Genomic DNA, 15,250 nt, shown 5'->3' on the forward strand with positions numbered 1-15,250 from the left:
GTAAAGTTTCTCAAGTGGTCTGTAAAAGTCTAGTGTTGGTGTTCTGCCTGTTTATTGGATAAACAGATGCCAACCACTCTTAATAGCCAATCAGTGACAAGTTTGAATGCACAATTCAGCCTATCGAAGTGAAGAGGTCGGACTAGATGGCGATGGATGTTGAATGCATCAAAAGTGACTTTTCAAGAAATGTAAATCATTTATTAGTATTGTTACTTTTTCACGCTAATCAAGATTTCGCCTCGAGTAAATATGTATGAGAATAAAAGAGTGCATTTTTGTCGAGTTTATGTCCATTAGTTAGCACAAAACAGGCAGAGAATGCAGGTAGCGTAGCTAGCAGGTCGCTAGCAGGTGGCTAGCTGGTGGCTAGCTGGTGGCTAGCTGGTGGCTAGCGAGTCAAACGGTAAAGTGGGAGTACAAATCTTGCGAACATGGGACTGCTATGTGTGGGAGTTGTATGTATGTCTGTAGAGTACGGGATTATAAATCTTTCATAAACACTTTTGTTTGCCCTTTTCTTTACTTTGACTGATTAGAGAAAATGTTCCCACACTCAAGAGGTCTGTGAACTTCACGTCCTCTCTGCTCATTTATTGCATAAACATTGGCCAATCTGTAAAGTTTCAATAAACAATTTATCCTGCCAGAGTGAAGAGGCGGGGCTAAACAAATACTTATTGAACACGGCAAAAGTAACTTTTTATGCATAACTATAAATGAACTTTATTCAGTTAGTTTTTCACTCCAGTGAATACAGTATGAGTGGGAGTAAACATTTGCATTTTTGTCTACTTTCTGTCAAGTAATTAGCACCAAAAACAGGCGGCGACTGTGCGGAGTGCAGCTAGCAGGTGGCTAGCTGGTGGCTAACGAAGACAAACGGCGCGTGTGGGAGGCAAAGTTTGCTTTTCGGCAAACTGTGAGAATAAATTGTGAAAAAGTCTTATACAATATTTACTGGCAACAGGCTTGGAAGCTTACTAAGGGCTGCGAGGGGAGCGATTCAGCCCCGGGCTTTCTCCCCCCCCCCTCCACCTCCCTCTACACCCCCACTCGCTCCTTCTCCCCATTGCTGTGTTTTCAAGTGTATTCAAAGAGCTTTGTGATGCCTTCAAGGGAAAACATTTAATTTGATTGAAATAAGAAACGTATGCTAACCAACCACTATTAGTTTTATCTACTTTTGATTCCACAAATGGAATGGAAGGAAAAAAGTTGTGAGTGGCAGTTATCGGACATTTTGTAATGTGCGTTATCGCCACCTACAGGATGGAGTGGACTAAAATGATTCAGATTGTTTAGCCTTGGCGGAGGTCTCTTTACTGAATAAGGTTTCAGGCCTTTTCCGGAATTCACTTTCTTCAGAGTTCTGATTGGTTAACATTTATTTTTGCCTACAGGAATGTATTGAAAATCTTTCTTTTAAACCAAATGCATCAGATTATTTGGCCTTGGTGGAGGTCTTCCACTGAGTTTCTTTTGCATTATTGTTGTTGTTTTGTTGACCAGAAATGACAATCAGGCCCCTGATTGACAAAAAAATTCCGCCACTGTATGCTAACCTGCTTTAGCCTAAAGGACGACATTGGAACTTTTTTAGTAAGCGCTGACTTCAAAATCAAATTTAAAAGCTTTTATTGGCTAATTTGAGACCATTTTGGTTCCTCTGATGTAGTCCAAATGTTCTATTACGTGTTGCCGCCCCCTATAGGACTAGAGGGGAACTTTACCTGATTTAAAAAAAAACATACATATATTTGTTTGTATTATGTTTGGCCTTGGCGGAGGTCTCCTTACTGAGTTGCTGTGCGTTTTCCAGAAACTCCTTTTTTCCAGGCTTCTGATTGGCTAATATGGCTGTCAGGGGGTTTTAGCGCCACCTGTCTTCCAAGATGGTTTGAAAGATAGGGCCACATTGTGGTAACAACAACAAAAAATCCTTGGGTAAAGATCCACATGCTGCTACACCAAACAGTTTGCTCGTCAACAGTAGCACAGGAGCTAACATAAAAAGTCCATTTGAAACTTTGCGCGACTGTTTTGAGACCGTTTTGGCTCATTTGTGATCTAGCTCCCATTTTTAAGGCTCGTTATCGCCACCTATAGGACAGGAGGGGAGTAGGCTTGTTAGTCTCTTTTACTCATTTTCATCTTTTCGATTCTTGAGAGGATTGCTACATGCCGCTACACATGTAAATGTCCATAACAGTACGCTGGCTGGCTGTAGTGCCGGCGCAAATAAAGCCAAGTCCATTTTAAGCTTTTTTATTTTTTTAAATTTTTTTTTTTATTATTATTATTTTTTTAATTCAGATAATAAAATGGCAGACAGAGAGGCTCTCAGTAGCTTTTCTCTCTCTCTCTCCCACTCTCTCTCTTTCTTCGTGTTCCGAGAAATCCGCAGACGAATCCGCCGATCGCTTGTGACATCCGAGAGGGAGGCTGGTCGTTTGTGTCTGACTCCATCTTCCTCTGCTGGGGCCGTTTTGGCTCTGCTTGCCGGACGCTGCCGCAACCGCCGCCCCCCGCCCCCTTCCCTTCCGCCCCCACCACCCTCGTTCGTTAAAACAACGCCTCCGGCTGCAAAGGCAAGACCTGCCAGTGAAACGAATTAATACCCTACTCCTCCTGCTGGGCTGCAGCGCCGCAAAACTCGGGCAAAAACGCCCCCGACAACGGACAGAACGGCCGGAAAGAAAGTGTTTGAATTCCTTTTATTTATTTATTTGTAATTGCCAATAGATGCCACAAGAAAGCAGCACTTTTTTTTTATTAGACAAGGCTACGGCCTGACTCGATGTAGCTCCTCCCATCACTTCAACATTCCTTGGCCACCAGATGGCGCCAAAGCAGGGGTTCGGTGAATCACTTACAAGACTGAAGCGTTTATCGGCTGGGCCGATTATAACCTTAACCCGATATTCAGCACTTTGACAAATATCGACATCGGCCATTTTGAAGAACCATACAACCGATAATAGATACATTTTAAAAAAGTGTTCGGGGGCGGCGGGACTTCAGGGAAGTAATTGTTTAAATTTTCAGAGATGCTGCTGACCCTTGGAACTCTCTGCACCTTTTATTTTTGTTTGAAATTAAAACAAAGATAAATAAAATTGTTAAATTTTAGAAAACTTTATTTACTGTAGAAAACAATCGGAAGCTATTTACATAAGTTTTTATTTAACTTTTGAAGACAGATCCCTGAACTATCTATTGACTAAGATTTTTTTTAAACTCCAAAATTTTACGAACCTTAAGAGTTGTTCAATAAACATAAGCTTAAAAATGTTGTATTATTTCAAATTTTGATACCAAGATTTTCCCTTTTTAGTGAAAATGAATATCGGCTCCAAATATCGGTTAGTGGCGCCCTTGACTACTAGTAATCGGGATTGTCATCGGCCCTAAAAAAAACATTGGTCTATCTCTAGTGAAAGTATGTTTAAAAAAAAAAATACAAATAAAAGGAGACGTGATGATGATCTCTTGAGCTCGTTGCATGCTAGCTCGTTGCGCCAAATCCACGAGTGACTTTCTTCAGTCTTGGGATTGGTCAAAATGGCTCTTTAGGGATTGTCGTGCCACTTGTTGTTTCTTTGCTTTTGACCCATTTGATTTGTGTTTGAAAAATGCGGTCCCATCAGCGAATCTTGTCAATGCGCATTATCATCATCAGACGACGTGAAGATGAACCCAAAAACCAGCGCAGCGTCTTGGAATCTGCCTGCCCACGCTACCGTCAAACATTGGCCACAGGCACTTTTGTCACATCAAAGGCTATTTTTTATCTCTTGCCAACAACACCCGTTAATTAGCTAGTAATCGCTAATTAGTGCGGTGTAGATGTCTGGGCCGCGGCGTACTGATAACTCGCTAATGATGCGGCGTTATGAAGGTTTTATCAGTTAGCCTGTGTCAAGGTTAGCGCGTGCGCCCGTCTAAAACTTTTAACCCCGTAATTGTTGGCTGACGGGCACGTTGCACCCCCTCCAGCTTAGAAAGCTCACCTCGTCGGAATTTTAATTGCTGGGTTTGTGATGCATTGAATGGAGAGAAAAAAAGCACATTTTAAGGGGAATTAAAGATGGCGGATAGATGGAAATGGTAAATAGCACACGTACAGGCTGCCGACACCATAAATATAATGTGTGTACTTTTTGAGATTACAAAATGAATGTGTCAAACATCTCCGTCATTAAAACGCGACAGGGCTCTTTCTCCAATGTTGATCAAACGGAGAGAGAGATTGGATGAAAATATGGAGTAAGTTTACATACAACACTTGCCGCAGTTTGACCATCGGTTAAAAAAAAAGGGAAAAAAACAAACAAACTTGAGTTGTTGTTTTCCAGAGGTGGCAAATTCAGGTCCAGAAAGTAAAAACCCTGCCACAGTTTGACTTTAGCCCCTCATGCTAGCTAGCTAGCTAGCTAGCTCCCTAGGTGCTTGTTTACCTGTTAGCATGAGGGGCTAAAGCCAAACTGTGGCAGGGTTTTTACTTTCTGGATCTGGATTTGCCATCTCTAGCTATGTCGGCATACTTATGATGGCCGCAGATTGAAAAAAAAAACTTGACTGATGGGTAAAAGTGATGTTGTTTGCCTTATATCTTTACAATTTATGATGGTAAAACAAAAAAAATTCTGATGTTAGAACGCTAACAGTTACTGGCAGAATTATTTACTTTGCCAAGAGTGGTCCAAAATATGTCACGTGCGATTGTGCATGCATACTAAGAACGGGCACAATTGACTCATGGTAAAAAAAATAAAAAATAAAATACAATTGACAAAGTGGCCAGAAACACGTTGAAAGAAAGATTATGAAAGCATAAAAGAAAAAAAGAAGCCCATAGTAAAGAAAATATGGACCCCTCTAAACATGTCACATGTAATCATACTTACAGTAGGATGGCCACAGTTTGACCTGGAGTTAAAAAAAAATGTTGGAAAAACAATTGTTTGCTTTGTAAATTTACAATTGCAGTGCCACCAAACGGCAAAAATCAACGAGCATTTTTTCCGTCTTATTTTCCAATTGCGAGAAGTGAAACCTCAGATCAACTCAATGGCATTATTTACCAAAATAATCACAAACATGTTTTGTCGTCTGTCAGAAGCGGAGGCTTACCGCTGTGCCGGAAATAGACACTGACACCGGGATGCCGTCGGGAAAGTGCTGGGGAAAAAAAAAAATAAATAAATAAAATCCCATTTACGCTCAAAGAAGCGCATTCAAACAGGCACGCAAACACAATTGCACATCCAAATGCGCTCGGCGTTTTTCTCCTGGGGCGAAGGTCAAGCCGACCGGGTTACTCATCCGATTTGGCCAGCCACAAAAAAATAAAAAATAAATTGCTTCACTTTGCTCACATTTTTATTTACACCAACTAACTGACTAAGTAACTGACCGACTAACTAATCAACGTACTGAGCATTTGACGATCAAGAGTGATGTCATATTTGTTGTATCAATTCCGCTCTTGAATTCATGTGGTTAAATCAATCTCATTAAATAATCAGTAAATGATTATTGTAAATACGTAATTTTGCACAACTTCCGTCATCAATAATACATTTTCTTGCTCACTTGTTGATGAACTTTAATTATAAATGATACAGTAAAATGAAGGAATGAGTGGCTGGCAAAATTAAGCGAAATATGAATACATAAAATTGGTTATAAAATTAAATGACATGCACATTTAAAATGTATTTTATGAACTAACCCACCGTGCATTTAGATGAAATATTTGTTGCATTATTCAGCCATGTTTATGCCTAAAATACAAATAGATTTTTGGATTCCATCCAGCCAATATTTTATTAAATAATAAATACATTTTTTAACCAAATTACAATTCAATGAAGAAATGACAAATTATTTTTTGTAAAAATAATCAATTTTAAATACACGTAAAATTTTTTTATTGTTTATTGTTTATAAATCATGCAATAAAGAAATGAGAGGAAATTATTTTTAACATTTAGGGAGTGAAATGAACAATTTTACATGTGCATTTTTAATACATTTTCTGAAATAATTGGTTAAACTAATTATAAACAAAACATTTTAAATTGATTCTATTTATTCAAATCATTAAAAAAAAAATGGATATTCGTTAGCACGCTGAACACCGGAAAGCGTGAACGCCATCATTGTTAACGCTCTGTTTTTTATGTTGGTTACACCTCCACATGCAGTATCCTTAAGACCGGGTGAAGCAGCATGTGGCTTTGTTTGTATGCCGTGTTGCACAGAAACAATTGAACGTTTGTAATCGTGACGTGGCTCAAGTTTCCAAGTGTTTATTAGTCATATGGCAAATGCTATTTTAGTCTGAGAACAAGCGCGTGTGATGTTCGCTGAAGAAAGACTTCTCGTGTCCTCGCGTCTTCTTCAACTTGCGAAAGCGTCAGCGAGGTGACATTGTTGTAATAATGAATGAGATCCTGGTAATAAGGATGTATGAATGCATAGTGCGCTTATCACTTTTTAATCGGCGCTTGCATTATTCACCGCCATATAAGCGCTGCCTCCTTCCTCTCGGGTCAGATTTATTCCCTTCAAAAATATCGGTAATTATCGTGCAATTTAATTTCAACCGCTTGGCGAGGCTAATTGAGAGTCTGCCGCTTGCGTCCTTTTGTTTCTTTTATCAGCAACTCGTCACATTTTAGCGTCACGATCGCATCATTTGCCAGGATGGGAGAGCCAAAATCAACTTGCAAATCATAAATGGTGGCGATATTTTCTGTAATACGGTCATAATGGCGATGGGAATCATCCTTGAGTTGTGTGAGTGTGAAGTCAAACAAATTTGGAGCAATTAACTCTTTGACTGCCAGATGTTTTCAGAAAAGGGATGCCGTGGGTGCCAGCCGATTTTAAGCATTTTGACTGATCTTTCAAGGTCCATAGAAAATTATGTGTTTGGACTATGGAAACACACATACTGCCAAATGAAAGATTGGACTCTCATCTTCCATCAGAAAAAAAGTTTGTTTCTACCTTATTCCGTTTTTGAATAATCAACAATAGAAAATGGTTAGTTTCACCTGTTTTGAAAAAAACGTCTTTTAACGTCTTTGGCACTCCTCCATAGGATTTTACGAAACGTTATTTAACGTTTTTGGCAGTCAAAGAGTTAACTCTTTGACTGCCAGACGTTTTCAGAAAAGGGATGCCGTGGGTGCCAGCCGATTTTAAGCATTTTGACTGATCTTTCAAGGCCCATAGAAAATTATGTGTTTGGACTATGGAAACACACATGCTGCCAAAACAAGATTGGACTCTCATCTTCCATCAGAAAAAAAAAGTTTGTTTCTACCTTATTCCGTTTTTGAGTAATCAACAATAAAAAATGGTTAGTTTCACCTGTTTTGAAAAAAACGTCTTTTAACGTCTTTGGCACTCCTCCATAGGATTTTACGAAACGTTATTTGACGTTTTTGGTAGTCAAAGAGTTAAGGGGGAAAAAAATGCTAATATCTTTACACTTTTCTTTTGTTTTTATACCAAAGGTTTTGAACCAAAAGTTCCAAAATTAAATAAAGGAATATACCATTAAATATTTAAATACATGTGTCATGAATTAATTAAATAAATGATCTATGGCTGCCCTGCGATTGGCTGGCAACCAATTCAGGGTGTGCCCCGCCTACTATCTGAAGCCAGCTGGGATAGGCTCCAGCACCCCCCCCCCCTCCCCCGCGGCCCTTGTGAGGAAAATGGATGGATGGAAATAATCTACGGCTATTTGTAAATAAATATATATAATTATTTCTCTATTGAATGAATGACGTCTTGGTCACTCTGTTGCAGTGTTTCATACATTATTTTATCTGTCAAACTTGACCATCAAACTTTTTTTGGGGGCGGGGCTAAAGCCTGATTCACTCCACTAATTGACCCGAGTTATTGAATTAGTTCTTTCATTAATTAATTATGAATTCAGGACCCAAACCATTCAGTAGTCTATAGACCAGTAGCAGAATTGTGAAACTGATCTCTTTGTTCTTGTCCGAACCCGAGCGTCAGCGTTCTGAACCTTTGATGATCTTTTTGAGGTCAGAAGATTATTACAATCATCTGAAGATGATGAAAGCAAGGTCGGCTTGGAGCCTGGATTACCGCCATTTCGATCTCCATTTATCTCGGTGAGGCACGTCGAGCGATTTGAGTTAAGAGCATTGTCACGGAGCGAATTCAACTTGTAAGTCAAGGCACCACTGCATATTACAACAATGTTGTTAGAAAGACGGCAAGATTTATTCTCGTCGAGGGGAGAGGAAAAAAAAGTCTTTCGAGGAGAAGAGCCTGGCATGGACAAAGTCATCGAGGAATGTGCTGGCTGCCGTTTGGTTCGAGTCCAAGGAAGTCTTAAGCAGTGCTTTTCCATCGGTGCGCGCGTGCATATGCGTGTGTGTGCGCGTCGCCGTGGCAACCACAACACAACGGCGCCGCGCGGCTCCCAGCAGAGCCGCTGAGTCATCTCGGTTAAAAAGCGCACGCGGCGTGCGCACGCTAATAAGGAAATGAGATAAAAGGTATTCAAAGCAGTGGCGAACACCCCCGCCCCCATTCAACCCCCCCCCCCCCCAGCCCCCCCTGAGCCCCCCTGAGCCAACCCATCCCAGACACCGCTGCGTTAGTCAGAACTACCAAAATAGTCTCTTCTATCAGACAATGATGCTGACGGCTCCGGCTGGCGGCGCAAGATGAAGGAAAACGCCGCATTTTTCATGGCGAAGACTTGCTATCGTTAGCCTAATTGGCCGCCTCGTTTGGAAAGTAGTACTCACAAATCCTTAAAAATGACCAATTTACTCGTTTCGTTTCCCCCCCCCCCCTTTTGGACATATTGCTACCGCAGATTTCACCGATCACCTCATTTGCAACAACAATCGCTTCCGAAAGAAAAATAAGTAAATATAAATAAACGTAAATTCCCTTTAGCACTATTTGTTTTTTGTTTTTTGTTTTTTTTTACGTGCAATTAAATTACAAGCCTTAATTGGTCCTTGACTGTCCTTGTTTACTTCCTGATGTGCGCACCAGGGTTATCATAGTGGCCAAATAATTACCGTTGAAAATAACCGGTAATCCAAGCACTTTTCAAGGAAGGCAATCAAGTTCAAAGAATTGCGTTTTAATACGACAAACCGCCTGCGGGAATCGAACGATACAAAAGATGAGATCATATGACATGACCAATCGGTGGTATCGTATTTTTCCCGGAGTTTAAGTCGCACTAGGCCACAAATGCATAATTAGGTAGAATTTTTTTTATTTTTATTGATCTTTCCGATCTTCAGACGAACCCTCTCAGGTTGGTTTAGCGCTAGCTAGCGGCTACCACAGAACACGGATGGACTTATGCTGCATTCGAGGATGCTCGGACTTTTCCGAGTTCAAACCAGGAAGTGTGTACGGGAACGGCCCCTTGAACTCCGAAGTTCCACTTGTGAAGTCGGGAGGGGGGGCTGTCCCGACTTGATTGACGGACTGCAGGTGACGTCACTCTACAAAATGGCGACCCCTTTGGACACACAAACCGTGAATTGCAAAACACAAGCTACTCGAGTATAAAACTGGATTGATTCATAAATATTCAACATAATTTGACGCAACAACGTACGTTGTGCATGAAATTAGACGGTGATCTACTAAACTGTATGGAATGCTTGTGAAATAAGACAAAAACAATAAGGCGAATAAAGATGGTAAGTTTGCTGGCGGTCAAAATGAGTTTTGAGCAGCAAAATAAAAAAAACTATTTCACTTTCTTAGAAGTGATTTTTCCGCTAATTCGCGGAATTACGCTTTTTTTTATCTCTAATCTATTTTTAAATCTAATTTAAAAAAATTCTTTTTTTTTTTTTTTTTTTTTTTAGTAGTAGTAGTAGTTTATTGTGTATGCACATGACTCCGACAGATAACATCTTCTGCTATAACAAAGACATTTGTGGTATGCTCTAATATGAGTTACTTTTCATTTGGTCATGATACAATTATTTGTTCATGAAATTTGAACTCTTCAACATTATTTATGTGTTAACTTAGTAATCACATGAGTTAGATATGATGATATTCTCAGTGATAGTTTTTAAAAGCAAAGGCAGTCCAATGTTTTTGAATGTGACTGATTTTGAGTTGACTAAAACTGCCATTTTATATGGGATAGTTCAATATACATTGAAAATTTATGCTGTTGTTTTGTCTATTTCTTTGTCATGTGAGTGCATTGAAAGTGCCAGCGGCCCCCAGACCCCCGGCTAAATTTTCAGATAATTTCACTTTGGTCAAATCACATCCCTGTTTCTAACATCCTCCATTTTGGTTGTTTACTTTGGCCTTAAACGCTTTCAGGTCGAAACTGGGAAAAAGCAACTAACTCAGATATATCCGACTTCTGACCGTTCTCGAATGCAGCATCAAAACGTTATCAAAAGTGAAAAAAAGTTCTGCGGTTACAATTACTAACCCATTCCAATTGATTCGAGACTTACTGATTTTTTTAAATTTTGTATTTAAATTTTTTTTATTTTTTTTTTCTCCTGGACAGCTCAGTATTGTTCATTTGGTAATTTTACCGATTTGACATGTCATCATCATTGCTCTCTTTTTTTAATTTTTTAATTTTTATTTTTTTATTATTTTTTTTTTATATATATTTTTGATTCGAGACTTACTGATTAAATGGTAAACAAACAAACATGAATGTGGAATTTAGCTGCGAGTCTCTCATAACCACGGTCTATTTGTTATATGGATTTGAAAAAAAAACATCTCCCACAAAAGTGGTACGGTGAGAAAACCGTCCGCCGCCGAATGGCCACCTGCAAGGAAACGGAGTGGGCAGAAAAAAAAAGAAAAAAAAAATGAAATGGAGTGGGCCGCTAAGCCGCCGTTCATCCGTCAATAAAAGTCCAAACAAGAACAAGCGCGTGAAAGCTTCTGCCAGTCAAGCGAGAGTTGCTCGGCGTCGGCGGACGCACCAAAACAATTCGCCCGCACGTCGTTTACTCCGACCTTCAAAAAATAGGATTATTCCATGCAAAGCATATGCAAGGTGACAAAATGTCGCTGGTTTTGCATACGAAGCAGAGAATTCACCGCAACGAAAACCGCGCGTCTTCCTCACTCGGCGAAACTCATTTACATCGGAAACGCGCCATCTCAACCCCGCGGCGTTTTTTTTTTTTATTTATTTTTCCTTCTCCGCAATCATTGTTGTTTCCGCTGCAGGTGGCGGCAACGACGTGGGTGGTCGGCGAGGGCGCGAACGCTAAAAAGCTCAAAGGAGCCGCCAGATTGCGCTTCTTGGAGACGGGAAAAAAAAAAAGCTCCTTTGGGTTTAGGGTGCAAATCTTGTTAAATGGCCGCTAATCCGCCGCGGAGAAGGCGAGGTGCGATAACGGCGGCGCGGCGCCAGATAGCGAGCGATAACACCTTGAAAGCCGGCCTCCGCGTTCGCCGCTTCAAAGGGAGACACGAGCACTTAATTAAGACCCCAAGGAAGACCCCTTGGCACGTGCTCGCGTCGCTCGTCGTTGTGCGAGGCCAAACATAACGAGGGCACGTTTGACTTGGCGATGGGAAATTTGGTATTAGACACACAAAAAAAAGTCTCTGGAAGCCATGTGTGAAAAGACACAGGAAGTCGGCCATTTTGATCGGAAGCAGACATTTTGGCTCGGTGCTGCCCTGTAGAATTCTGTTTGAATTCAGACCCTCATCACATTTGGTAGGCATGTCCGTCATGAGTAGACCCACCAAAAAGTCTGAAGCAGGAATGCCCGAAAAGGCACAGGAAGTCGGCCATTTTAGTTAGAAGCAGACTTTTTTTTTTTTTTTTATTCAGCCATCAAAGCCACTTTTATTGAGTTACATGAAAATTTGGTAGCCATGTCTGTCATGAGTAGAACCCCCCCCCCAACAAATAAAAATAAAAAATCAAGAAGTAATGCCCAAAAAGGCACAGGAAGTCGGCCATTTTAATTAGAAGCAGACTTCTTTTTTTTTTTTTTTATCCAGGAGTGCCTTGTAGAACTGTTTTTAAATTCAGCCATCAAAGCCACTTTTAGTGACTAACATGAAAATTTGGTTGCCATGTCTATCATGAGTAGACCCCCCCCCCCCCCCCCACCGTCGGCCATTTTGCTAAGAAACCACTTCCCTGGAGAATGTATTTTCTTCATGCAGTTCCTAAAGACAGTGCCACTAAGGAACATGAAATTTGGCAGGCAAGTCTATCATGAGTAGAACCACAAAAACGTCTGATGAACTAATATTACAACAGAAACAGGAAGTCAGCCATTTTGTTTTGAAGCAGCCGTTTTGAATGGAAGTGCCCTGTAGAATTTGTTCATTCAGTCCCCAAATGTAGCGGCGCCAAAACTATTCTGCTCTGAAAGTTAGCTTCTGTTAGCAACATGAAATCTGGTGGGCATGTCTGTCATGAGAAGAGCCACAAAAAAGTCTGAAGCAGGAATGCCCGAAAAGGTAGTCTGCCGTTTGTTTTCAATTTTCTGGTCATTTTTGTTCATTTCTCAAAAGCAGATTTCGGCCCCCAAAGAAGGTTCGGGCTTCACCATCCGAAATTTGGCAGGTCTGCCTACCCCTGAAAAAATCGCACAGGAAGTCTGCACTTTTGGTTTGAAGCCACAATTTTAGGGTCACCGTGACCATTCCCAGGGGTCTTTCAAAAGCAGACCTGCGGATTTGTTGTAAATGCTAGCAAGTGTGAAGCGCGTGTACGAGACGGATGGGCCATCGTAAATCACCAAAGACCCGCGTTTCCGTCCTTGAGCGTCGGCGGAACACGGCAGCAAAGTTTGTGCATCCTTATTTGTCCGCTAAGACTAAAAGTTTTCGTTTTTTGTGTGCAAGTTTTCTAACCTTGGGGGGGGGGAGACAAAAAATGATGAATGACGACGGAACGAGGAATGTTATGAATTACAATAATATGACATTTAAAAAAAAAAAAAGAGTCGGACAGCCTTCAAGCTCAATCACTGTCAGCAAAGACTTCATAAACGTCGTCGGCTTCAAGGTCGTTCAATGACCACAAAGAATACGAAAACCGTTCACGTCAGTCTGACGCATGATGAGCGTCTTCTTTCGTGACTTCCTTTTTGTTTTGCTAATGACATCATCAAGTCGACTGAATTCTGTTTGTTTTTTCTGACAACTCATCATTTTTAAATGCAGCAGCGATTTAGCGACTTAACCAAGCCAAACATGCACAGACGCTCTGGGAGGAGCGCACCGATTGGCGTGTTGCGCACGCGCACGCGCACGCGCACGCACACGCGCAAGTTGAAAGAGTTCTCCCACACTTGAAGTGCAAGTACAGGACGGTCGTGGTTGGATGTGGTCCGAGCAGGTCTACGGTTTACATGGACTTTCTTCTACCAGCAAACTGTCACCCCGCCGAGCCTTGGGTTCGTTTGAATATCAAGCTTCAACATGGCGCCATAGCACTACTTTTATATTGAGATTAGATACGATTTCCGTTGGGGTTGTGATAACGCTATCGTTTTATTTCCTAGATTTGGAAGCAGATATTTGTGCTTTGTTAAAATAATCGTAATTAATCGCATGATCTCCATCGTTAACTCGTGATTCGTCGCACATTTAAAATCTATTCTAAAAATTTGTCTTCCAGTTTTGATGAACTCTTGTTAAATAACATAAACGTAGACATATGCTTGGATCTTTTAGTTCATACTGTAGTTTTATAGCCATTCATAAAGTTATTTGAATTTAAAAAGACACACAGTCAAATGAGTGCAAAATTTGTAAAAATTTTTGGGCCACTTGGTAGCACTAGCGTTTCATGTTGGATGTTGGTGAAAGGAACGACGCATTTAACATTGCCCATAATGTTGCCCACTCATTTACTAGTTCCTATCACTTATTTACATCTTGGCTTGTTCCGTTTTGTGGATGACGACACGATGGTTTTGATGACTCTTGTTAAATAACATCAACGAGGACATGTTTATCGAATACAAATATGGTTGTATCTTTTAGTCTATGCAGTACTTTTACAGTAATTCAAGGTTGTTTGAAGGTAAAAAAGACATATATATTATAAGTTCAAATGACTGCAAAATAAGGTGGTTTTTTTCTGCCGCTTGGTGGCACTAGTGTTTCATGTTGGATGTTGGTGAAAGGAATAACACATTTCAACAGTAGCCAGTTGCCCGTTCATTTACGCGTTTCTTTTCTTTACACCCCTTGTTATTTACATCTCCCGCTTGCGTCACGGCTCGTTACATTTTGTTGACGATGACACGACGGAGAATAAAAGTCAACTGCATTTGAGAGCTTGATTGAGATCATGCGGCAAAAAAAAAAAAAGTCTTTTCAGTTGAATTTGAAACGTAAACCCAAAGGAGAATATCCCAAACTTTTGTTGAGTGTATCGTTTCCCTCCGTGGGCCCATCCAACAAACATGACACTTTGTTTTGACTGCAGCGCAAACACTAGCGAGCGGTTTGGAAGTCGTGGCGGGATGAATGGTCGCATTACATCCGAGCCCAGTCATGCTGTCAGCGGGCGCCTGATGGATCGCGCGTGACAAGGCTTGGAATTCATGAATAATAGAGCCGCGTTTCCCTTGGGCGGCGGCGCCGCGCATGTAAATGAAAACGGCGGACTGCCGACGTTGCGGCGGGAACGCTGCCGTCGGCCCGTCGGCTTGTTTGCCTTCCGATTCGCTTCGTCCATCACCGACACTCGCGTTCTCGTCTTCTCGGCTGTCGTGACCACTCGCAGGGGTCATGTTGTTGTTGTTGTTGTTGTTGTTGTTGTTGTTGTTGTTGTCATGGCGATGACATCACTAGGATTTGATATGACGCCAAGGTTGGAGGCTCGAGTGACTTTTTGGGTTCCAAGCCGGAGTTAGTTGCATCGAATGGAATCTTTCTACTTTAGTTAAGTCATTTTTTATTGGAGAGATTTAGCTTTGATGGAAGTGGTCACAACCTCGCGAACTGAGCCGTACCAAATCGAATTTTATCGTAATCACTCAATCGAATTATTACACTTTAAAATGAAACCGATCTCAAATTTTTCAGTTTCAATTTAGGCTGAGCCGAGGTTAGGTGTCATAAGGTTAGCGTTATGAAATGTGGGTTTCAAATTAGCATATGAAGCCCGTACGGGTTAGGGTCTCAAACTGTGGTTATAGTTTAGGGTTTCAAGCCAGAGTTTTATTCGACGGTGACA

The 15,250-nt window shown here is 41.0% G+C and overlaps 1 protein-coding gene across 2 annotated transcripts in view; it reads left to right on the plus strand.

Moving 5' to 3' along the window:
- gfra4a (GDNF family receptor alpha 4a) overlaps positions 1 to 15,250 on the plus strand; it is a 127,352-nt gene that overhangs the window by 90,674 nt on the left and 21,428 nt on the right. The gene's annotated exons all lie outside the window — the stretch shown is intronic.

Source organism: Vanacampus margaritifer, chromosome 1 (genome assembly GCF_051991255.1).
Source record: "Vanacampus margaritifer isolate UIUO_Vmar chromosome 1, RoL_Vmar_1.0, whole genome shotgun sequence".
NCBI lineage: Eukaryota > Metazoa > Chordata > Actinopteri > Syngnathiformes > Syngnathidae > Vanacampus > Vanacampus margaritifer.